The 26,968-nt window shown below is 39.0% G+C and overlaps 1 protein-coding gene and 2 pseudogenes across 3 annotated transcripts in view; 1 reads left to right on the forward strand and 2 right to left on the reverse strand.

Moving 5' to 3' along the window:
* The window catches only part of ENPP1 (ectonucleotide pyrophosphatase/phosphodiesterase 1), an 81,625-nt gene that overhangs the window by 10,948 nt on the left and 43,709 nt on the right, over window positions 1–26,968 (forward strand). The window lies entirely within an intron of this gene.
* LOC100412460 (selenoprotein K pseudogene) lies at window positions 2,854–3,504 on the reverse strand (annotated as a pseudogene).
* Window positions 9,406–12,906, reverse strand: LOC108591039 (volume-regulated anion channel subunit LRRC8B-like; annotated as a pseudogene).

Here is a 26,968-nt window from a genome sequence, read left to right on the forward strand (position 1 = left end):
CAAATAATGCTCATTGGTCAAGAGCATTTTTTAGTGACTCTGGATTTATTTTTGTTTTTTCATTTTTCTTTTTTTTAATTGCATTTTAGGTTTTGGGGCACATGTGAAGAACATGCAAGATTGTTGCATAGGTACACACATGGCAATGTGACTTGTTGTGTTCCTCCCCATCACCTATATCTGGCATTTCTCCCCATATTATATCTCCCCAACTCCCCACCCCCCACTGTCCCTCCCCTATTTCTGCCTGACAGACCCCAGTGTGTGATGCTCCCCTCCCTGTGTCCATGTGTTCTCATTGTTCAACACCCACCTATGAGTGAGAACATTTGGTGTTTGATTTTCTGTTCTTGTGTCAGTTTGCTGAGAATGACGGTTTCCAGGTTCATCCATGTCCCTACAACACGAACTCATCATTTTTGATAGCTGCATAATATTCCATGGTGTATATGTGCCACATTTTCCCTGTCCAGTCTATCATCCATGGGCATTTGGGTTGGTTCCAGGTCTTTGCTATTGTAAACAGTACTGCAATGAACATTTGTGTGCATGTGTCCTTATAGTAAAACGATTTATAATCCTTTGGCTATATACCCAGTAATGGTATTGCTGGGTCAAATGGAATTTCTATTTCTAGGTCCTTGAGGAATCGCCACACTGTCTTCCACAATGGTTGAACTAATTTACACTCCCACCAACAGTGTAAAAGTGTTCCTATTTCTCCACATCCTTTCCAGCATCTGTTGTCTCCAGATTTTTTAATGGTCACCATTCTAACTGGCGTGAGATGGTATCTCAATGTAGTTTTGATTTGCATTTCTCTAATGACCAGTGATGATGAGCATTTTTTCATATGTTTGTTGGCCTTATGTATGTCTTCTTTTTTAAAGTGTCTGTTTATATCCTTTGCCTGCTTTTTTTTTGAGACGGAGTTTCGCTCTTGTTACCCAGGCTGGAGTGCAATGGCACGATCTCGGCTCACCGCAACCTCCGCCTCCTGGGTTCAGGCAATTCTCCTGCCTCAGCCTCCTGAGTAGCTGGGATTACAGGCACGCACCACCATGCCTAGCTCATTTTTTTATATTTTTAGTAGAGACGGGGTCTCACCATGTTGACCAAGATGGTCTCGAGCTCCTGAGCTCATGATCCACCCGCCTCGGCCTCCCAAAGTGCTGGGATTACAGGCGTCCTTTGCCCCCTTTTGAATGGGCTTGTTTGTTTTTTTTCTTGTAAATCTGTTTTAGTTCTTTGTAGATTCTGGATATCAGCCCTTTGTCAGATGGGTAGACTGCAAAAATTTTTTCCCATTCTGTTGGTTGCCGATTCACTCTAATGACTATTTCTTTTGCTGTGCAGAAGCTGTGGAGTGACTCTGGATTTATTTATTTATTATTTTTACTTACTATTCTCGGAGGATAGACCCTGGATACGTTTATAAGCAAAAGACAACACAGAACAAAATTTGAGCTAAAATATTTAAGGCAGCAGTTCTCAAAGTGCGACCCAGGGATCCCTGGGGGGGTTCCTGAAGAGGCTTTTGATTGTTTTTGTTTTTGAGACAGAGTCTCACTCTGTCATCCAGGCTGGAGTACAGTGGTGTGATCTCAGCTCATTGCAACCTCCACCTCTCCAGTTCAAGCCATTCTCATGCCTCAGCTTCCGAAGTAGCTGGAATCACAAGTGTGCACCATCACGCACTGCTAATGTTCGTGTTTTTAGTAGAGATGTGGTATGGCCATGTTGATCAGGCTGGTCTCTAACTCCTGGCCTCAAGTGATCCACCTGCCTCGGCTTTCCAAAGTGCTGGGATTACAGGCAGGAGCCACAGCATTTAGCCTCTGAAGAAGCTTTCAAGGGGACCTTAAGTTCAAAATTACTTTAACAACAAGAGTAAGACATTATTTGCCCTTTCACTGTGCTGTTGCAATGAGCTTTATACCGTGGTATTGGAGGAGTGATGGCACCTTAGCAGGAGTCATTGCAGTGGCACCAATTGTACAAGTCATGCACTTGCAATGAAAAAAAAAAGCCATTTGACTAAAAAAAACACCTTAGATGAAGCAATAAAAATGTCTTTGGTGAAGCAGATTTAGTAATCTCAAACCTAGATTACCCATCTTCTATTCTGTGTGACACAGTTGGAAGTATGGGTATAGCAAATCTACTGCATATTGAAGAATTGTTCTAGAGGAAAAGCAGCTGTGCAGTTGTTTAAGTTGCAAGCTGAGCTAGCTAATTTTTTTCAAGGAACACCGTTTTTATTTGAAAGAACTAACAAACTTTTTGTTTAGACTTATTTATTTGGCATGTTTTCTCAAAAATGAGTGATGTTAGCTTGTCCCTTCAAGGAAAACGAATGAAGCTGTCAGTTGTCTATGATAAAATCTGAGCTTCCAAGCAAAACTTAGATTTTGAAAAACTTGTTTGTGCCATTTGAGTGTCACAGCTTCCTGATTCTTACATGAAATTGAAGACAGTGAGGAATGTGATTTTTTTTAATGTTGTTTAATGACATGCATTAACATATGGAAGAAAGATAGAACTCAGTGAACCAGTATTTCCAAAGGACAAGTAAGATGATTTTACAAAATTATGCATTGGTATAATTTCCATTCGAAGTGCAAGATAGACTAAAAGATTTTAATGTCACAGTATGAAAAGTTCAGTAGTGTCTTTTCCATTTTTATGCCATTTTTTTTCATAAGACAAATATCTTATTTCATAAGACAAAGATAAAAATCAATTCAGGACCACAGATATATGCATACTATTGAAATAAATACAAGGTGATTTATAAATGAGAGCAAATTACCAATGAACAGTATTTCTGAAGTTGAAAGGTTACACTAACACTGCTAAATACACAGCCTTTGTTTTTTTCTTCAGATTCAGGTTTTTTTTTGTGAATTTAATATGAAGATGAGGAGTCCATATTTACTTATTGAAATAAGTAAATATTAATTCTTTAATAAACTATACAGAAAAGATAGAGATAGACATGTGCATTTATGGAACTGCATGTCAGTCAGCCAGTTGCCTGCAGAGGGAATTCCCAGCATGACCTCATTCATTTGTGAGGACACAGAGCGGTCCTTCTTTAGACACGCATATTCTTCTACTGCTCCAGCATGGCAGGCCCTCCACTTATTGATGGTTTCCTTCTGCTGTGAATGCGCATGTCCAGTTGTCTGCTTCTTGGAGCAGACATTTTCCTTTCTCATCCACCAGCCATTAGAGGAGGACTGGGGCCATGCAGATGATTGATTCTACCCATTCTGGTGGCCCTCTTTCATCATCATATCTGGAATCAGATGAGTTTCCATAGCTGCTTCTTTTTTTCACATCTTGCTGAAGCAGAGTTTTCAAAAGCAAAATCCACAAACTCAGCTATTCCCCAGAAGAAACCTGTTACCCAAGATAATCTCCATGGAGACGGACTCCAGCTGTCCAACACTTGTCCATTCAAGAGGTAAACCATCTTACCCCCATTCTCTGCTTCAGAGCAAGTGGCCATTTAAGAAATTAATACTTTTAGAATTTTGGTTTTAAAGAATGTCCATAGTCAGCTGAAAAGGCATCTTAGGGTTGTCAATAATTTTTAGAAATATAATAGGATCCTGATAAGAAAAATTTTGTGAACATATGCTTTTAGGAAAGGTGTACATTCAGTAACATTTTTAAGAACTAGGGGATGTGAGGGTGATCTGGCTTTGACATCTATCACCCTATTGATCACCAGGGCTGAGTTGGCTGATCTGGCTGGCTAGGCGGGTGTCACTGCTCCACGTGTGCCCCTCCCAAAGATATGCGCTCAGTTGAAGAGGACGACCATCTCCAATAGATGAGGACCAGCCTTTGGTCAAGGGTATATGAGCAGCTGCACTGCTCTGCTACAATCTGCAGACAAACCCTCAAGAACTAGGGAGAGGAGAGTGAAAACCTAGTTACAATGATTGTATCTTTACATTCTTTTATAGATTTCAAAATAATTCTACATCTCCTACCTCATTGGTCCAAACCACAGCTCTGCCATTATCCGTCCCCATGTTAGAGATGAAAAATTATGGCTCAGAGAAATTTTGGGGATTTTTTAAGATCACAAAATTAATAATTCTGTTAATCTCATCTCTGTGGTTTATTGGTGAATAGTTTTGGAGTCAAACAAAATCAGGTTTAAATCCTGGTACTACTGCTAGCTGTTTGAATATAGACAAAAGAGTTTCCTAAATATCAGCTTCCACAACTATAGCATAGAGACAAAATTATATCAGGTGTGTTATGAGAAGTAAATCATATAACATGTACAAAATGGCGCATAATATGCCCTGAATAAGTGGTTGTTTTTCTCATTATTGCTGATGAGCTTAAATGTGACTATGAATTTTTTATTTTTCCGTACTTAGAAAGCACTTTACATCCTTACCACCCAAAGTGTGGTCTGCAGACTGACATATCAGCATTAGAACTTGTAAGAATTGCAGAATCTTGGTCCCCGCCCCAGACCTGTCAAACCAAGATCTGCATTTTCATAGATCCTCAGAGGTTTGTCTCCACAATTAAGTTTGAGGATCAGCACTCCATAAGGCTGTGAGATGGTACAGAAGGCACCACACCTGGTATTTCTGTAGCTGGGAATTCTAGTTAACCCTCGCTGTGCCATGGACGTCATACATGTTGTTGTGATTAGAGACATAAAACAAAATGAAAAGATGCAGTGGTCCTCCATGACCTCAACTGTGGTTGCATTGGGCTGAACTGGTGCTACTGCTGGTTGCATTGGGCCCTTTTCCATCCATGAACCTCAGCAGCACATTGGTCCATGTAGCCCCATTGCTCTTGTGTGCACAGAACACTGTATAGTCTCCTCCCTCCGCATGTGCAGTCTCCATCTTTCAGGAACCTGCCTGTGCTCTCCTTTGTTACTTATAATTTAATTGCCTTCCTTTACTCTGCACTGGCTTGTCCTTTAATTGCTCTTTATTGCCCTCAGCCAATCTTCTGTCTTTGCTGTTACCTGATAACATTCAGTTGTTTTTCCAATTCAGCCATCCATCTATCAGAATATCATGTATATGGTGCTTTCCATCGCACCATCAAAGGAACTCTTCAATTCAGAGTTTCCACTGCAGTCCTTTCTCAATAATCAACAGTACGCTTGACACAAAACCAAAACAAAGGAATCTTACACCAATGCTTTTTCAGGCGATGTTAAGTAGGTTAAATGTCCTTGGCACAGAGTTTATTCCATAATACTTCATCATCCAAACACAGTAGCCACCTGTAAAGTGCCACCCAGCAGCACCACTTCGATTAGAATCTCTGGGAGAGGAGGAAACAGGTGAATGAAATATTCATGTGAGAATGGGGTGGTTTAGGAGCAGTAGGAATAGACTCTGTTGGTCTTACCTACTTTTGAATTAGTCAGGGAAATAAGCAGAAAACAACTCTACTTGTACATGATTTATTTAGATACCTTACTAATCAGCAAAAGTAAATGTGAAGAATGTTGACATATATAAGTATTTAAACATTTGTTATCTCTTAGAAACTTTCTAAAAATAGTGAGTGTTATATAATGATTCAAGCAAAGGTCTTCAGAGACAGGGATCATGTAAAGAGTCTAAACTTGAGTCACAAGAATCATTTGCTTGTGACCTTTGAACAATTACTCTGTTTTTGACTTTCAGTTGCCTTAACCATAATATGAGGCGTTGGATTAGATGGGTTCCTTCTAGTTCTAAAATATTTGTATTGAGAGCTTATATTTCTCCCTTGTTATAAAAATACTACCTATTGCAGAAAATTCCAAAAATATAAAAAACTATAAAGAAGAAAATAAAAATTGCGTTTATCTTATTGTTTGCTTTTGGGTTTTTTCCCTTCCAGGACTTTTCTATGTGTATGTATTACTTTAAAGAAAAAACAAAAACAAAGATGAGATCACTTTGTGCATACTATTCTGTTGTCTTTTTTCATTTATATTCCATTATTGAAATTTTACCATTGATAGACAGCTTTCTAATTACTTTTCATAAGTAGGATTTTGAGACATTTATTTTGTATCCTCAACTCAATAGATAATCTTTGAAACTATTTCTATGCATACGTTAGACATTCTCAGTACCCAAGAATTTCCGGTTTTTGGTACATGTTTGTTTTCCATTTTATTTATTCCTCAGCTTCATCTCTCTTGCTGATGTTTCTTTCTCATGGTTAGATTATCAACTTTTCTAAAATAATAACTTCTCTGCATTATGTTTGTGCTCAGAATTTTTCTGGGACTGCCACAACACATGAGAAAATATATACTCCTAAGCTGAGATTAGTTTCTGTTTCCCACACTCGGGATAACAGTAGACCTTAATTACTGTAGGGCTCACCATGAATAGTTTCATCCATTTGTAGCCGTGCTGAAAGTCTGTGACACATGTTCACTCATTTATGAGTTAATATTTGTCAACCACTTAGAGTAGATCCTTGCTGGTAGTAAGTGCTATGTGTGTTTGTTAAATACATACATTAACTATTTATATTTACTGTTTGTTAAATATATGCATACCTATCTGTGTTTACTATTTGTCTGGCCCTATGCTAAACGTTTACCTCCTTTAATGGGTACGTTCTGTGAGGTAGGAGGGAGCAAACTTGTTGGTCTGGGAGTATCTGGCCTAGCTCCCATACCTCAGCGGGACTCAGTGTCCCATATGTTGTATGGGACATGTATGTATTATCAGCATAATTTGTATTTAGGAGTTTGTAGGGCTCAGATTTGTTTCAGTCAACTGCTGCTCTGATGGTACTTTGCCCCAGTTTAGAGAGTCAAAAAAGTATTGAAGATGTATGTCTCTCTCTAGCATTCCACACCTCTGAAACACGCCTTCCGAGACTGTCTGCTCAGCCTTGTATGGTTCTGCAAACACACTTTGTACAGATTATATCTGTTTTCTACCTCCAGAGTGATCTTTTTTAAATTGAAATGGAGTCTTGCTCTGTCACCCAGGCTGGAGTGTGGAGGCGCGATCTCGGCTCACTGCAACCTCCACCTCCTAGGTTCAAGCAATTCTTCTGTCTCTGCGTCCTGAGTAGCTGGAATTACAGGCACACACCACCACACCTGGCTAATTTTTGTATATTTAGTAGAGACTGGGTTTCACTATGTTGGCCAGGCTGGTCTCGAAATCCTGACCTGAGGTGATCCACCTGCCTCAGCCTCCCAAAGTGCTGGGATTATAGGCATGAGCCACCATGCCCAGCCCAGAGTGATTTTTTTTTTAAACCTCTCCTTTTCTCACTCAATAGCAGGCACCCCCAAGACCCAATTCAATGTATCCTCAAATCAAACATTCCTTGGATGCTTTTGGCACCATCTCCCTGTCCTAGAACCACTCAATTGCTATTTAATCCTGTAGAGGCCATAGAGCTTAGGGCCAGACTAAGGAGCCAGACTGCTGGAGTATAAATTACATCTCTGTCAATAATTGCTTTGTGTCTTTGGGCAGGTCCCTTAACTTCTCTGTGCCGTAGCTTCATTGCCTATTAAATAGGGATAATAATAGTAGGTACCTCATAGTTTTGTTTTGAGGGTTACATTTATTTATATTTATAAACTAATGAGAAGAGTGCCTGATAGTAGATGCTAGATCAGGGTTTAATATCGTAATTGCTATGGTTTTTAACTTATTTAACAAATGTGTAGAGTTTCTACTGTGTGGCCAGTCTGGTACAAGAGGCTGGGGGCTAAAAGGTCAAAGGGAAAGTTTACTTACTTTTTTTTGGGTTTATTTTGAGGGGACCAGATATTTATCAAAGAATTACTCAAGTGCCTGTAGTCCCGGCTGCTCGGGAGGCTGAGGCGGGAGAATTGCCTGAACCCAGGAGGCGGAGGTTGCGGTGAGCCGAGATCGCGCCATTGCACTCCAGCCTGGATAACAAGAGTGAAACTCCATCTCAAAAAAAAAAAAAAAAAAAAAGAATATCTCAAGTTGCAGCTGAAGTTAGTGCAGCCCAGAAGCTGTACAGGAGTTAGAGAGGGAATAGTGAGGATGAATTGGTCTTGTCCAGGAGGTATGTGAAGGCATTTCTTGGGAAGTGACAGGCGAGCAGAAGAAAATTATGAGATAAGGCAGCAGCAGGGGAAAAGGCCCTGGGATGGGAGATGACACAGTCTAACCTAGAGCTTGGAGGAGGCCAGGATGGCTCCTGTGCAGCGCTGAGTGGAGTGTAATGGGGACGAGGTGGGAAATGTTGCCAGAGCCATCTCCAGGTAGGATTTCGTATTTTGTTTTAAGAGCAATTGTAGGCTGGGCATGGTGGCTCACACCTGTAATCCCAGCACTTTGGGAGGCCGAGGTGGGCAGATCACTTGGTCCAAGGGTTCAAGTCTAGCTTGGGCAACATAGATGGGCAACATCCCATTTCTACTAAGAAATACAAAAATTAGCCAGTTGTGGTGGCGCACATCTATAATCCCAGCTACTTGGGAGGCTGAGGCACCAGAATTGCTTGAACCCAGGGATGTTGAGGTTGCAGTGAGCCGAAATGGCACCACTTTACTCCAGCCTGGGTGACACAGCAAGACTGTTTCAAAAAAAGATGGGAAATCACCGAAATATTTTTGTTTGTTTGGTTTCTTTTTAATTTTTGTTCTCAGTGACAATACAAGGTCTGACTTACTTTTGGAAAAGTCATTTTATAATAGTTTTAGTGGCACAAACAAAGGCAACCTGAATAAAAAAGAGCACACGTCTTTTTTTTTAATTGACTACTTTGTATTTTTTTTCTGCTTGATTTTTAAGTTCATAGACTTGTTCATTCCAAGATGATAACCACTAACTACATGTGGCTATTTAAATTAAAATTTAATTAAAGTTTAATGAAGCAAAAAGTTGAGTTCCTCAATCACGTTGGCCACATCCATAGTGCTGTGAAGTGGCACATAGCTAGTCACTTTCATATTGATAATACAGATGCGTGGAACACTTTTAGCATCTTCAAAACTTCTCTTGGATACCATGTAAAAAATTGTGATGTTATAGTATTTTTTAAAATACCTTGATAGTTCTCCAGTTAACAGTGATGAAAAGCACTTGTTCAAGAAACATTTACTAGAAGAAAAATGAAAAAAGTTAAGATATCAATATTCTTATAAATATTATTTTAAGATTCCTTCTCCAAATGATTATCAAATGTGATTAAGTTGACTTAAGCCTTAATATATACATGAAGAAGTGATGTGTTTCCAAAATTGTGTTCCCTTTCTAATTGTAAACTCACGTATCAATTACTAATTTTTTCCATAATACCCATTTTTCATCTTTATTAACTTAGAAAAATTTACTTCTTATTTAAAGTCCTGGAGCATACTTTTAAAAAGTGATTTTGAAATATGGGTCTCTTTTCATTAGGTCAACATCTGTCTAAACACATCTGTAAATATTCTGTTACAGGAAAAGTATTGAGCAAATTCTCTTCAGCCGTCAGACAGCTATGTTTTAGGGACTGATATCCTTCCAGTTTGGGAGGAAGTGTTTCCAGTCATTTCCAATGAGCTCCAGATGAGTATGGTTTGACAGCTCACCCATGTGAGGGGACAAATCCATCAAGCTATTTTTTCCCAAAGGTAAACATTGCAGCTTTTTGCACGGAAACAGCCCATCTGGTAGCATCTCAATATTATTGTTGGTCACAGCAAAGTACTGCAAATTACTTGGATACTGGATTTCTTCTGGAATGAAGGGCAAGTGAGTATAGCTTAGATTCAAATAATGTAGTTTGCTGCATAGGAAAAGCTGCAAGGGCAGATTCTCAATATTATTATGACCCCAAAATCACTGCTCTAGGTTAGATAATGCCTCAATTCATCTAGGAATATAAGCAATATTATTGTGCCATAACTTGAAGCGGGAAAGATTCTGAAGACACTGAAACTAATGATCTCTTCCACGGTTTAAAGATTATTTTCCTTTAGGTCTAACTCATGCATATTATTCAGGCTGAAAATGGAGTATGGACTGTGTTCCAGGTCACAGCTGATCAATTCTAGGCTTTTTGCATTGACTATCTTTTTCAAGTTGTTCAGCACAACCAGTTCTCATTATCAAGGGAACAATTTCTGCAGTTGAAGGTAGGAGGTCTAGAATGACTTTTGGGATTCGGGAGAGGCTGCTCTTCAAGTAGAGGGTCCTCAGACCTTTTAAGTCCCGAAAGCTCTCCAAATGCATAGTACTCAATGGTTCAAGGAGAACACAGCCTCCCTGTGTGGCAGAGAAAAGGTTCCCACACAGGGGAAACATACCAGTCCTTCAGATTCTTCAGGTGAAATACCCAGTGTGGGATTTTTGCCATTTCAGGAAACTACAGGCACAGGATTTTAAAATTCTCCAAAAGAGCCAGTACAGGATGGTCTACTACCAGAGACGAATGGTCCACATGATGCTCCTTGAGGTTGACCAGCTGTGAGACAGCAGAGGGCAGCTTCACCTCCGGGATCAGCTCCAGGCTTAGCAGCTCCATTTCCGTGAACCCAAAGACATTGTGTGGAAGACCACTGAGCATAAAAAGGTGCCATTCTATCGTGTCCTGGGCATTTTTCCCAGGCTTATGTTTCAGTTTCTCAACTGTCCATTTGTTATTGAGGTTGATCTGTTTCAGCTTGAGATCACTGACCTCTGATAGGAATATGGAGAAGTGTCTGGCATAAAGAGGATTATACTGATCAGCCAGATGACGGATGAACACAAAGTCATTCTTAACATCAGGGATGTCACTGTAGTTGCTTTTCTCTCTCTGTCTCTCTCTTTTTTTTTTTTTTTTTCTAGCTGGAGTCTTGCTCTGTTGCCCAGGCTGGAGTACAGTAGCACGATCTCAGCTCACTGCAAACTCCACCTCCTGGGTTCAAGCGATTCTTCTGCCTCAACCTCCTGAGTAGCTGGGACTACAGGCATGCGTCACCATGCCTGGCTAATTTTTTTATTTTTAGTGGAGACAGGGTTTCACCATGTTGGTCAGGCTGGTCTTGAACTCCTGACCTTGTGATCTACCCACCTCAGTTTCCCAAAGTGCTGGGATTACAGGCGTGAGCCACCGCACCCAGCCTGCTTTTTTCTCTTAACTCCTCAAAGGAATATTGCTTCAAGGAACTCCTCAGCATCCACCACACCCTGTAGGAGGAGGTCAGACCACAGAGTATATCCAGAATGACATAAAATGAAGCCAGAAGCTTAAAGATTTCTCCCAAGGAATGGACACACTGATAGTGCTTATATCCTATAAAAACCTGCATATCAACTGAACAGTCAATTTCAAGAGTGATGTAGGTTAAAAAAATATGGGACGTAAGTTATGATGAGCACAAACAAAATGACTTGGACTATTATCCACGTCAGATGCACTCTATAAATTATGTCCTTCTGTTCCACGTGCATGCCAGATCTTCTCATTTTTCAAAGATGGCTTTGACCTGTTGCCCCTCCTTCTTGTCCAGACCACTGGAAGTTGGGCTTTCTATGCCAGCTGACTCCAAACCCGACTGCGGGTAGGACAATGACTGCTGGAATCTATGTCAGCTGAACATCCTGAGGATGAAAGCAAAATCTTGGACTCAGAGAGTTTCAGAGGCCTCACTGACTGCTCAGCTACTGTTTCCGACAGGATGCAGGTGGTCCATGGAGAATTGAAGCTCTTGTAAAGGATGGCCACAAAATGCTCAAGCCTGGAACTAGTGCTAGGGTAATGAAGCCAAAAGTTGCTGCAGGCTGCAAAGAAGAGTGTGTGCAAGAGGTAGGGAAAACACTTTGCAAACCAATGGAGCTGTTTCTTGTAACAGATGACATTGATGTGGGAGTATTGCTGTCAGTGGAGGTCATTCTGGATTCGGAGTGGGAGCGGAAAGTCGTGTCCCAGGATTAAAGGATGTGTTTATATTGGCTTTTGGGATGTCCCAAGGCACGGCGCAGTGATTGTCAAATTCCGCTTTGTATGAAGACAGCGGAGAACCCTGCTCTGCGTCAGCTGGAGAGCTCCGGGCAGCACGCCCACCAGCAACAGCATAATTAACGTGTTGTGATACCAGAAGACGTCCCACCATGGTTTTAAGATGTGATAAGATGACTGGGCATCTGCTAAGAAACATGATTTAGTGTAATCATGCCTTTCCCTTCTAGGAGAACAGAAATATAATGAAAAAATATTAAATAAATCAAAAATGCTTCAGTCAGGTGGTCTACACCTTTCGAAGTTTCTTAGACACACCATCTCTGTGTTTGTCTTCATTCCTACAAATGCTGGTCAACTGGAACCCTGCAATTAGTCTCAATTTGAAAACTTCCCTATCTTTGGCCACAGGGTCAGTGGTAGATGGAGCTAACGAGTTGCAGTACCTGTGGGCAATCCAGGTAGTGAGGTCTCCTAGGCAGCTGGAAGCACAAGCTGGAGCCCTGCACAACTCCAGCCCCGGGCCCTGCACCTGTGCATTCCCCTTCCTTACCTATTTTAAAATTCTGTCTTTAAGTTGTCACTGTCATTGCGGTGGAATAAATACTAGGCCTTTACAGAATTTAGGTGGTGGTTTGTAGCTCCCATTTCCTGTCTGCAGGAAGAATGACTAGAAATCCTCTGTTTAGCTGTCTTTTTGTTTGTTTCTACCGAGCCTATCTTTCAAGGATAAACACAAGGTGCTTGAATGACTGTATTCCAAAAATTATTTCAGAATAAAACAGCAATTAAACTACAGAAACTCAACTGCAGATTATGTTCTTTCTACCCTTTATTGTTCGTCTCTGACTCTCCGCATAGGTAAGATACTTGCCTAGGCAAGAAAAACTGTCTTTTGGATAAGATTTCTAAGGCTTCTCCTTTCGGTATATCTGTTGGGTCCTCTGCCCGAGGGCAGAAAGAGCTGTTCTGCATCATTAATAAGCTGCTTTCTTCCCTTTCCTGTCTTATGAGCTTTACAATTCTTTTCTCAATTAATTTATTATTACTTTTATTTAATGACATATCTTGATAATTGCTGCAAAAGAGACCAGCTATTTTCAGGATTGGGGGACAATTTTTCTTTTTTTTGAAATCCAACTGAAGCGAGATCTACCTAAAATATTTTTTGGCATTGAAGAGATTTGAGAATTGGAAAACAGGATAACCCTCAAAATGGAAAATTCATTGCCTGTATTAAATTTAGTTTAGATTGTACCTTGGGATGTCTGTCTGTCTGTCTCTGTCCGTCCAACCATGTATTTATCTATCTTGGTCTGATTATTGACTGTTAGTCAGAGTCCAATTAGAAAAACGAAGCTCATACTCAGTAACTTACTCAAAAGAATTTAATATAGGAAACAAATACCACAAGTGTTGGAAGAGTTAATGGTCAAACGGAATGGTGGGACCCTAAGGCAACCCTGAGAAGAGTAATGGAAGGAAGCCACTACCACCCGGAGAGCAGGAAGGGCAAAATAAAAAGGTGGTGAAACCAGAGTTGAGAGCTTAGGCTTCACTGTAGCAGCTGGGACCCTGGGGAGATGCAGCCGGTGCATGGGTCCCACCTGGAGCAGAGAGGACAAGGTAGATAACGTTCTGATTTCTCCCTTCCTCCCGCTCTCCAATGTTCTCTTTCCTGTTGGCTTATTCTGGCCTGATGCTTTGAGTCTGGGAACTTGGGAAATGTAGTAGTCAAAGTTATTTCTCTGAGCTGGCAGATCAAAAGAAAGGAGTGTCACAACTTGGGTTTCTTGGGAAACAGACTCTTAGATGAAATGAGCGTGCCTGGGATTTCATGAGAGTATGCTCTTGAGATCAGCACCTATGGAAAGCAAGACGAGGGATTAGGGTTGTACAGGGGATGACTGTGAGCCTTAGTGCTCATTGGGTGTGATGCTTATTGGCCCTGCAGCCGTGAAAGGCAAGGCAAGGCAAGGACGCAGGGCTGTGCAGAGGGTGAAGGTGAGCTGCAAGGCTCACTGGATGTGATCCTCATTAGAGGCCACGCCCGCTCTGTGGACCTTCTTAAACTAGTGTGAGACCCTTTAGAGTGGTTCAGGAGGGAGCAAGCTCCCCAGGAAGAAGAGACTTTGGGCTAAGTGCCTGTCTTTAGCTGAGATAATCCCTATAGGGGACCACTCCCAGCAGCTGGAGGAGCAGTGCCTTCATCTCTGAAGGGGAGTCCAGGCAGCCCACCACAGTGTCTATCACAGTGAGGGAAATGATGTGAAAACAATGTGATTTTGAAAAATCATACATTGATGAAATGTATAAAGTGAAAGTTCAGTTTGCCTTTTTCACTTAATTCTGTTTATGATTTATATATTTTCATGTCCCAGCCTGTAGATCGACCTGTATATGTTAAAAGATTTATTGATAAAATTAAACAATGTTTACAAAATAGTATTACATGCAAAAGGATGAAACAAAAATTGCATATAGAATAATTTCTCAGTTATATACATATATTGGCTTGAGTGTGTAAATGCGTTTAAAATAATTAAAAGAACATAGGGTCAGGCTGGGTGGCTCACACCTATAATCCCAGCATTCTGGAAGGCTGAGGTGGCCTTGCTTGAGCTCAGGAGTTCAAGACCAGCCTCGGCAACATGGAGAAAGCCTGTCCCTACCAAAAATACCAAAAATTAGCTGGGCATGTTTGCATGTGCTGATAGTCCCAGCTATTGGAAAGGCTGAGATGGAAGGATCACTGTGGGCAAGTGAGAAACAGAGAAAGAAAGAGAGAGAGAGAGAGAGAGAGACAGAGAGAGAGACAGACAGAGAGAGAGAAAGACAGAGAGGACATCAACATTTTTTAAAGTGAAATAGAAAATTTTTGGTAGAATAATATGAATTCATGCCTGCTTCTCTTCTCTCTCTCATTTTTTTTTTCTTTCAATAAATACGCTGTTTGAGAATAGTTTTAGATTGATGGAAAAGCTGTGAGGCTCATGCAGAGTTCCATATACCCTATACCCAATCTTCTGTCATTAACATCTTACATTAGGAAGGTACATTTGTTACAACTAATGAATCAACAGTGATACATGATTATTAACTGAAGTTCATACTTTACTCAGAATTACTAGTTATTTCCCTAATGTCTTTTTTGTTTTTTTGTTCCAGTACCCCATCCAGGAATACCACATTACACTGAGTTGTCATGTCTCCTTAGGCTTTTCTTGGCAAAGCCTCTCAGACTTTCCTTGTTTTTGATGACCTTGACAGTTTTGAAGAGTATGAGTCATGTATTTGTGGTCCTTTAACTAGGATTGGTCTGATGTTTTTCTCATGATTATACTTGACTGACGTATTTTTGGGAGGCACATGACAGAGGGTAAAGTGCCATTCTTAACACATCATTTCAAGAGTATCTGCTATTACTATGTCTTCTCATTGATGATGTTAACCTTGACTACCTGGCTGCTATAGTCTTTTTCAGGTTTCTTTGCTGTAAAGAAGCTCTTTTTTGTCCCTTTCCATACTGTACTTTTAGAAGGAAGTCACCTTAAAGGTAGAGAGTTACATTCTACCTCCTTGATGGTGGAGTATCTGCATAAATTATTTGGAATTCTTCTGAATTGGAAATTTGTTCTCCCCCTTACATTTATTTATTCAGTCTTTTTCAGTATGGACTCATTAATGTGTATTTCATACTTTGAATTATAACCCAGTACTCTGTTTTTTTTTTTTTTATGTTTTTGCTCATTTTGTTCCAGTCATGGCCACTTGGCAGTTAATTTCTGTGATGCTTTGACATGTTACTTTCTGGCACTACAGAAAGGTTCTCTTGACCTGCTTTTTTTTTTTTTTCTTACAGATTTCTTAATATTCTTTATAACCATAAAACTAGTGTGTATAATTGAAAGTCAGATTATCCACCCTGCAAATTAGGAGTGGACTTACATAAACCTTTGTGCCTGAACTCTGTGCATTTACCAGAGATGGGCATACCCACCCATATCTCCACAGCACTATGTGTGTGGATTAGTTTTTAGACATCTCCCTTTCTCCAGTGAAGTGATGAACAACCAGGTTATTACCTCAGAATGAAGCTGGCCAGATGCACACTTTACCTGGGGAATGATTTAGGCATAAAATCTGGGAGAAGGCGAAAGGCAAGCATGCTTCCTCGTGTGGGCAGGGAGCCATCTCTGTTTGTGTGACCAACTTGGTAAATTGATCTCTGTTCAGCACCTGGTCATCAGCTCTGTAGGCTCAAAAATCTCTTGCGGTTTTTGATGTGTCAGGAGTCCATGAAAGACTTGACTGGACCTGTGTGATTCAGGGTCTCTCATGCAGCTGCAGTTAGATGGTGACTTAGAATTGGAACAGCAAGGGTTGGGGCATTTAGGTGCTAGCCAGGCATCTTTCTCTCTCTTTATGAAGTCTTAGGGCCTTCCCATGTGGTCTCTATGCACAGAATAGTTGGGATTCCTCATAGCATGGTGGCCTCTGTGTAAGGGTAACTGCTTACATGGAGGCTGAAGGCTTTAAGAGTAAGTATTCCCATGGTAGATCTATATAACTTTAAAAGAATTGGATAGTACTTTATGTTGTTTGGATTTACCACATTTTATTATATTTGCTCCATTATTTATAAACAGAAATTTAAGCTATTTGTAAGTTTTTGCAGTTCCAAACACTGTTACAATAAATATCTCTCTATATATATCCTTGTGAATATTTCTGGCAGATAATAGAAATGGAATTGCAGGAGTGGTATTATGCACACTTTGAATTTAGGTAGATTCATTGAAATAACCTTTTAGAAAGGAACTTACACTTCTGTGAAAACAGTGTGAAAGAGTCTATTTCTCCTCATGCATTTGTCAACACTTGTGATTATCAGTCTTTTAAATGTTCATTTTGTTGGGTAGAAAAGGGACTCATTGATTTGCAGTTCTTTGATTTTTTTAATGAAGGTGAATGTTTTATATTTTTATTAGCTATTTTCTTTAAATAGTTGGTTTATTATTTTTGGTATTTTAAAAAAATTGGTTTGTTTATTTTTTTCCACTTGATTTTTATACCCTGTTATCTATTGTGATATACCAAAAATGTCTTAGCCTGGTTCCTCTATCCCAATGTAGTGGATTTTTTTTTCTTTTTTGCTTTACAGGAATTTCCAATTTTTATGAACTCAAATGTGTCAACCTTTTCATTATAATTATTGGATTTTGAGTCACACTTGTAAAGCAAAATTATAAAAATATTTGCTCATCTTTTCTTCTGGTGACTTTATTTTGTACCTTTAAACATTTGCTCCATGTGCCATTTCATTTTGTTATCAGGCAAGAGATAGAAATCTAGTTCATTAAGCACTTTCCTCAAGATCCTTTTTCTCAATAGATTTCTTTTCTTAAGCTGCCAAAGTAAATCAGTAGAATACATAACGAAAGGCCACAAAAAAAGCACATTGCTTCAATGACAGTCCTACTCAAGACAGGAGACAGTGAAACCATCAGACCAAAACAGAAGTGTTGATATTTAATAATTCTGTGGTCACTTCTGTGGGTTAACTATTTGCAAATCTAAGTAGAAGTTCCAGTGGCTGGAGGCTGTATCCAAGGAGGGATCCTTTAGCCTTTTTAAGAGTGATTCAGCCGTGTAGTTGAGGTGTTTTCTGTGACTCTCCTTATTGATGAAATGCTTGTGTCTCAAGATTCAGTGACAGTCTGTGAGTCATGGAGTAAAGGTGGACATTAAAGCTTGATGAAACCATTGCTTTATACTATGAGATGGAGGTTTTATTCTTTGACCTTTAACTTCAGAGAGAAATGATCTGTGATAGCATGTGGTGAGATCTTCGTAAAGAAGTGATTTGTTCACTGAGGCAGAGCTTATAGGTGCTGGTTATTCTTTTTCTTTGAAAATGTTTCATACTTATTGAAACAAAAATGAATGAGCATGATAGGAGAGGAGAATCACTGCCCTTGAAATATCAGCTGTCTGTAGGGCTTGAAGAAATCCAGGAAATATTTCAAATGTAAAGGGCCTGCTGCAGATGAGTTTCTGACCTCTTTTCTGCTTTGCCTGGGGAAGTGAGGCTCCAGGGCTGGTGTTTCAGGAGCTTCTCATGACAAGCTTCTCATTCCAATGGCCTGTGTTCAACCAAGAATCTTATGAATATACGTATTTGAGTTAATAATCTTTCTTTTTTTTTTTTGAGACCAAGTCTTGCTCAGTCGCCGAGGCTGGAGTGCAGTGGTGTGATCTCAACTCACTGCAACCTTTGCCTCCTGGGTTCAAGCAGTTCTCCTGCCTCAGCCTCCCAGTAGCTGGGATTACAGGTGCCTACCACCATGCCTGGATATTTTTTTTTTGAATTTTTGGTAGAGACAAGGTTTCACCATGTTGACCAGGCTTGTCCCGAACCCCTCACCTCAAATGATTCACCTGCCTCTGCCTCGCAGAGTGCTGGGATTACAGGTGTGAGCCAGTCCTCCCAGCCGGAGTTAATAATCTTTAAGAGACGAGAGTACAGGATTTAGGGTCAGGGTTATCCGAATAAAGGTAGAATTAATTTCCAGGGAGAAGTAAATTTGTAAACATTTTATATGTATTAGGGACCATAGAAAATATTTAGTCCAACTCTTTATTTTTATTGGCAAAGGGGCATAAGTAATGTAACTCTCTCAAGGTCACAAAGCTCTAAAAGTAATACATGTCTTAATTCAGATATAAAAGCATGAGAATTACTGGTCCCTTTGCGGTTATGGTCACAATATCACCAAACTTCTTTTTTTTAACTGAAAGGGGCTGGAATTTTAATATGTAATTTACTAGCAGTTTAACTGGTAAAATGTGAAACATTCCTGCTTTCTTAAGCCAGTCTTTTAATTTGATGCTTGTTTTTAACCTTTCTTTCTAAAAAAATTATTTTGTCGATTGTCATTGCCAGCTCCTGTGAGTTACTGATAGGAGTTTTGAGTCTGTTCTTCAAAAGCTTATTTATCAGGATAATTAATTAAAAAGATAAATGATATAATTATTATTTGCTTAAATATTAGAGGTACTAAAATACTAAAATACCTTTTTCTGGATTGCTAATTTTAGTTTCGAGAAGACTCTAATAGTGTTATTTATTTAACCAAATCTGTACTGTATTTATCTAAAATAACTGTTTATTTTTATTATTTTTTTCTTCAACTTCTATTTTAAATTCAGGGGTACATATGCAGAATGTGTAGGTTTGTTTCATAGGTAAACATGTGCCATGGTGATTTGCCGTGTAGATCCTCCCATCATCCAGGTATAAACCCAGCATCCCTTAGCTATTCTTCCTGATGCTCTCCCTTGCCCCGCCCCTACATGAGTTACTCCCCGTCCCCCTTCATGTGTCCATGTATACTCATCATTTAAAATAATTACTTTGAACTGCCTTTTCTATTACCAGTGACTCCTAACGTTTATTAGATTTAGGGGATTGTGTTCTCTTTCATGCATATAATGTAATACTTGAAAGTTAAAAAAGATATAATTGTGATTATCTTTCTTTTTCACTTACAGAAAAGTTAGGCCGGGCACGGTGGCTCACACCTGTAATCACAGCACTTTGGGAAGCTAAGGTGGGCAGATCACAAGGTTAGGAGTTCGAGACCCTCCTAGCTAATATGGTGAAACCCGTCTCTACTAAAAATACAAAAAATTAGCCAGACGTGAACATAGACAACTGTAATCCCAGCTACTCATTACTTCTTTACTATTTCCCCTTCCTTCTATCATTGTCATTTTCAACTTATACCAGCTCTAAGTTGATAGATATTCCTATAATTATTTCTATGAATTTTGAGACCTGTTAATGAGATAATAATTATTACTATTCTCATAATTTCCAAGACAAACATAATTATGAGGATATAGGGCATTCTGCTCTAAGGCAATTATCATATATTAGATGTTGCCAGACATTACATAGGCAGGCATTAATATTTAATCTTTAGTGTCTTCTACCATGTCTCTTTCACTCTTAAATCATTGAGTTAATTGTATTCATTTTATTGTGTATTTCTAGAAATTTTAGCTTTCTAGATCTTTTTTAAAATAATGTACTCTTCTTTGGGAGGCTGAGGCGGGTGGATCACGAGGTCAAGAGATCGAGACCATCCTGGTCAACGTGGTGAAACCCCGTCTCTACTAAAAATACAAAAAATTAGCTGGGCATGGTGGCGCGTGCCTATAATCCCAGCTACTCAGGAGGCTGAGGCAGGAGAATTGCCTGAGCCCAGGAGGTGGAGGTTGCGGTGATCCAAGATCACGCCATTGCACTCCAGCCTGGGTAACAAGAGCAAAACTCCATCTCAAAAAAAAAAAAAAAAAGAGAAAAAGAAAATATACTCTTTTCTGTTACTATTATCTATCTTTCCTTATTTCTTATTTTGAACACTATTTGAAGAGATAGCAATTCAAGAACTTGTGAAAGACACCAATCTTTAGATTCATGTAGCTTATTGAATCTTAACAAAATAGATAAAATAAATACATGTTGACAACAGAATAACTTTGTAGAACACAAAGTTGAAAATAAAAAAGATATTGGAGAAAATAAGGCAGATGCACTTCAAAAGTATGATAATTTGATGGCTAGATTGTCAGTGGCAGTGATTAAAGCATGATAGTGTAATGATATCATCACTGTGCCAAAAGAAAATAATTGCCAAACTGGCATTTGTATATCCAGTAGAAATATCTTTCAAGAATCAGAACAAACTAAAGACATGTACAGACTAACAAATGCTGAGAGAGTCTGCCATCAGGAAAAATCTAAAAGATGTACTTTAGGCTGATGATTCCAGAGGAAAGCTGAGAAGAAAAAAATGCATAAAGAAAGTGGTAAATATTTGGTACGTCTAAATGAACTTATAAAACAATGATGTCTTAAGGGGTTTAAAAGTTACAGTTATAGTAATATTAAAAGAAAAGTCTGGGCCGGGCGCAGTGGCTCAAGCCTGTAATCCCAGCACTTTGGGAGGCTGAGGCAGGTGGATCACAAGGTCAAGAGATCGAGACCATCCTGGTCAACATGGTGAAACCCCATCTCTACTAAAAATACAAAAAATTAGCTGGGCATGGTGGCACGTGCCTGTAATCCCAGCTACTCAGGAGGCTGAGGCAGGAGAATTGCCTGAACCCAGGAGGCGGAGGTTGCGGTGAGCCGAGATTGCGCCATTGCACTCCAGCCTGGGTAACAAGAGCGAAACTCCGTCTCAAAAAAAAAAAAAAAAAAAAAAGCCTGAAAAGCTATAATCTAAGCATTCATTCTAACAGTAAGAAAAGAAAAAACAAACCCAAACTCAGAACATTAAACCTAGATATGAAAAGAAAGAAAAATAAGAAGATCAGAAATTAATAAAATAGCAATAAGCATATCTATACTTAATAAGATATCTTTTTATTTCTAATGCTTCTTTCTCTTCCTTTGTCCCTTTTACCCTTCTGTGTTGATCTTAGACTTTTGTTGTAGGCTTACCTCAAATGACTGGTGAATCATGGTGGTTCATTTATATTTAAGAATGAGGGATTAGGTAGATTCATGGAGCTTTGAATATTCCAGCAGAATTTGTTTATTGGAATGTGCTTAAGGTAAATAGGCAGAGAAGGAGCTTACTGTTACACTGAGAACCCTTAAAATGCCAGAATGAGGAAGAGTTTATTCTGGGTCACTAATACCCATGCTAGTCCTGTGGTTGTCCTGTGTATTGATTCCAAAAGTACATGGGTCCACTGTAGAAACGTTGGAAAATAAATATAAACACTAAGAAGATGACAAAATAACTTGTAAGCCAATCCATCAACTGTAGATTCATGTATAACCAAAAATTGGGACCATATTTATTACCCATTCTGTTTTATAATCTGTTACTTGTATTCAATAGTGTGTCATTTTTCCATCTCATTAAATATTCTTCTAAATCATCACTGTTAATAGCTGTATAACAGTCTGTTATATAAATGGTCTATATTTTCTTTAGGTATTTTCCTACTTTTAGACATTATATGTGTGTCTTTCTCATAAATAGTACTGTGATATATATATTTACATCTAAATATTTGTACATACTTTCTTAACCTTAGTATAAACTCCCAGAAGCATAATTTTTGAGCCAAATACCATAGATGTTTTATGGCATTTGTTTTAGGATTTTTCTTATAGCTACGTGTACCCAAAATGCTTGGATCAGTCTAAGGCTGCAATATATTAAATGTACAGATAGATATGTATCAGTAGAAATCTCTAGTATGTTAATACAAATTCGTGTTTACATGGATCCCCTTTTCAGTAGCATGAGCTGGAAGGCCACTGTATACATATAACTAAAATGTCTAGTACCATCATTTCCTGCAAAATAATGTGCTGTATTTCTTCTCACTGTGTTCTATCTTTTGGGCAGATTTCTTTGCCACTGCGTGGTCTTCAGCTACTGTTGAAACAGATCACTGTAGAACTAAAACATAAGATGAGAGAAAAATGTTAATGCACTCATTTATGGCATGAAAAAAATAGGAAATAGGCTGTCCTGCAGTTGGCAAACATTGTTAAAGTTGCACTGTCCCTTTGGAAGAATCTATAGTGGGTTCGGTCCTTTCAGTGATTGGATATTTCTAGTAGGAACTATGATTTATTCAGTAACCCTGTGCCCCCATTGCCAATCTAGGCATGTTTTTTACATTCCGCCCAAGGCTCCTGCCAACTTTCTGAGGTGGGTATTATCACCACTTCATAGACTTAAAAATGAGGCTTAGTGAGGATTTGAAACATGCCCTACTTTCACAGCTGCTGGTTGTCTAGAAGTCAGAAGAATGCAACCCCCGCTGAGAGCACTGCAGTTATTTTGTGCACAGGTGTACCTCCAACACTGGGTCAGTGCTCGAGATGTAGTAGGGTCTCAAGAAATATTTGTTCAATGCTGAATAAATGAGTTCATAGGTGGTATTTGAACCAGTCATTTTGAACCTGGAGCTCTTTTTACCAGGCAGATGTCAATTCCTTCAGTTTTAGTGTGTCACTGAGAGATTGTGAGATTTGTCTCTACATGACGTGCTTCTCAGTGCTAGACGGCTCTTTTCCTGATTTTCTTGTGACTAATTATATCAATGGCTTCACATCAAATTTCACTACAGTTTTGGAGGATCTTCTTCAGATAAGTCTAGCGTAACTAAAATGATACTGAGTGCATGAGACCAAGCATGCATGAGCAACTGCTTGAGTGAACTTAGAAACTTTTTTTTAAGAAGAGATTCTAACTTCTGCTTTGAGCTTTTGTAATGCTTGAAAGTTCTTCAGGAATGTATTGTCTTTGAGTCTCCCTTTGACTCTCTTGTAGAAGTTTCTTGGCACTGGATTTACTCAATATGATTGAATTCCCATCCGCCAGCAAATGTAATCCCGTGAAGACTCCCAGCATCACGCTGGTCTGAATTCTCTCAGTTCTTTTCAGAAAGCACACAACTTTGGTCAAGGGTCAGAGGACTGATAGGCAATGTAGTCAGCTAATTCATTTCAGTTGGCATTTTTGTTCCATTGTCACATTGGAATACCACATCCAGCAATCTCCCATTCCCTAAAAAATTTTTGGTGTGCATATTTATTGTAGGTATCCTTTATGTAAAGCAGATACAATGACACTTAACAAACTGACTTTGTCAGCTCAGATGAGGAAAATTAGGGGATTTATGGTCTCTCATCAATTATGTTTAATAAATCACAGCTTGCTAATGTTCAGCTTAATGATTATTTAGTAATGTTTGCTTTGTGCAAGGCACCATACTAGACATGGTAAACCCAGCAGTGAGTAAATAAATTCATGCCTCTCGGGAACTCACAGTCTAGTCAGAGACAGACAAATCTTACAGGGCATGGTAAGAGCTGCAATAACTAGGGGTGAAGAAAGACCTAGAGAAACACGGTGGTGGCATCTCCTGGGTGAAGAGGGGCTGGCAAGTCCAAGGCCTCATTTCCCATTGAATTCATAACATAGCTTTCCACAGTGATCCCAAGGGATCCTTCTGGGATTTGTAAATCCAGTCCTGTCACTTTCATGTTTCAATGCCTGAACACACTCCACCTATTGCCCCCAGGCTACCTCAGGACTCTTTTATTCTCTCCCCTTTCCCTTCCCCCTCCTACATGTCTCCTTTACACTCTGCCTGCCTATGTTCAAATATTGCCGCAGATGCTTATCAAGCCCCTAGACCTTGGCAAGTTACTAACCTCTATAGCTCAGCTTCCTTAAACTGTGTTAATCATAATCTATCTTGTGATGTTACAGTGTGGATTAAATGATTTAATATAAAACTCTTAGAAAAGTGCCGGGCACATAGGAATTACTAGAGAAGTGACAGCCATGATTGTTGTTATTTTCTTTTTCCCAGGCTGGTGTTGTCTTCCCTACCTTGGTGGCTTTGCACGAAGCCCCATGGAGTATACGTTCACCACTGTGTCATTCTTAGGTTGCTTCTAACCATGTCATATTTTTATCATCAACCTATGGCATCATTTCAGAGTCGTTGACTTTATTAGATTTATAAACTCTGATATTAGGATTTCAGCACAAATTAATTTTTTTTTTGTTTTTGTATTTTGCCACAGAATCTAAATACATTGCATCTTGCAGATACTCAAACCTTTGTCTATTGTTAGAGGGGAGGTCCCTTTTTTTCCAAATCTCTCTTCGTAAAGCCGCTTGAAACCCTTCTCTTCTTTTCTGCTCTCCACTGTGTTGTTAGTATGTTAACATTTTTTACATGTTTCTACCAACGTCCATTACAATCGTTTATTTTAACGTTCCCACCACTCAACTTCATTTGTTCCTCTGTAAGGGTAGGAGTTATTTTCTTTTTATCTCTGGTCTTTAGCACAGGGACTGCACACAAGAGACACTCATATTTCAATGAACACCTACTACAGAAAACATAGTAACACGTGATACTAACACCATTGTATTTGAGGGAACTGGTGAGGAAAACAAATTTTTTTTTTTAACTTTCTTTTGACTCACTAAATGTCTAAGAACCAATGATTTAGTTAACAAGCAGTCAACTCCAAATATTTCAAAAACTTTGCTTTTATTTTCTGTCTCCCAGTTTCTGGTTTTCTAAAATAAGATATTTTCTATGGTTGCTTGGAAGATATTAAAATTTGAAAAATACCTAGATTGTTATGGAGATTGAAATGGATGGTAGATTATGACATTGATGAATTAAACTGCTTTGAGAAGAAAATTCAAACTGAATTAGATTTTACAACTCTGAAAATTGTTGAAGGGAAATTTCCTACTAAAAATCATTCTGATTAGGTATTCTGTAACAGAGTAGTAGATATTCTAAATTTTGTCTTTTATGGATGTGACTATAAATGAGAAACGATCATTTCTATTGTCATACTTTTATTTCAGTTCTGTGCTATGCCTCATCTTATAAAAGGTAAATCTAAGAACTTTTTAACAATAAAGAGGTGATTTTTAATCATGTGTCTTTGACTGCTTACCAAGAGGATAAAGAGCTGTATATAAACCATGTGTATTTTAAACCAATGGTTACCGTTTAAATGCTTACTTACCACCTAGTTTTTCCATAGTAGCTTTCCTGTTCGTTTAGTTCTCCTATTCAAATACCCATATTCAATTGGTCCTGCCCCTTTCATCCATTCCATTCATGCCTTAATTCTTTTACCCCTTTTGTTTTCTGTTTTCCCCATCTTTTCCTTTCACAGGGCAAGTCATCTTTTTTCACCCCATTTTCCCTCTTCCACTCCTAGAATTTCAGGCCATTCAGCTTTGTTACTTTCCATGATTTCAGATTAAGTTGGGTTCCCAGAGCTTGAGAGTTTCTTTATTCTTCCCTCGTTGACTTAGTCTTCATTGTTCCCACTGGTTTACTGCCATCTTTCACATGGGTTGCCCTAAGCCCTCTCTGTTCCTTCCACTCTCTCACCCAGATGTTTCTTACTTGGCCAAGATGATCAAAGAGGTTGATCATCGGTTGTTTCTAGCTTCCTATTGTTATACCTTTGTTTTTTGGTGTATGTGGTTTGTGTGTGTGTGTGTATCTTCCTCTCAGCCTTCTGACATGCCTGTCTCTGAGGCTAACCCTCTGAGAGTATTTTATTGTATAGGTAAAACATGACTTGTTCAACCAGTTTCCTTAAAACGGGCTTAGGTCATTTCTAGGTTGGTTTGTTTGTTTTTTGTATGAAAACAGTTTTGAAATGAACACCCTTGGACAACTATTTTGCCCCCTTGTGAGAGTACAGGCAGTACTATCTTTTCATAATTCTCTGACATGTACAATTTTAGTTACCATAGTATTATTAAATAAAACCAGTTCCCAACAACATAGTTCAAATTTCACTTACCAAGGTATATTAACTGTGAGTAATTGCGTGAAGTACAAACTTTGCTGCTAGCACATCAATCCACAAATCACTGTGCAAATAGCAAGTGCAAATTTTGGTCAGTTACCAGTTGCATCATTTCTTTCAAAGTCTTATCAGTGAATAGCCCTTAGGTACCTTTTAGTCATTTCATGCCCAGACAGCAAAGCATGTAGTTGTGTTGTTGCTTTGTCTCAGAGGTGAACTTACATGACATTTTTCTAAAAGTAGATCACTGAAAAAGTGAATGGAATGATAAAGAATGAAAGTATAGTAAAGAAAAGAAAAAATAAGAATGCTGAAAGTGAAATTGAAGTTAAACGTAAATGGATTTGTGAAAGAAACAGCTAACCATAGGAATGCTAATACTGCCATGGTGCAACAGACTCCAGATATGAAGCCAGAGGAAATCTAGTGAAGCTGAATTTTTTGACATGAGGAGAGTAGTTGTGAGAAAAAGAGTGAAGATATCCCAGAGGAAGTGACACTGGCACAAAACTTCCTCTTGGAGACATTTCATAATGTTGAAAGTGCAAAGGTGACATTAAAACATTGGAAACTGATCTAAACTTAGAAAGGAGTATGGAATATGACAACTCTCCAAGGCATAGAAAATATTCT

Source organism: Callithrix jacchus, chromosome 4 (genome assembly GCF_049354715.1).
Source record: "Callithrix jacchus isolate 240 chromosome 4, calJac240_pri, whole genome shotgun sequence".
In the NCBI taxonomy this organism is placed as follows: domain Eukaryota; kingdom Metazoa; phylum Chordata; class Mammalia; order Primates; family Cebidae; genus Callithrix; species Callithrix jacchus.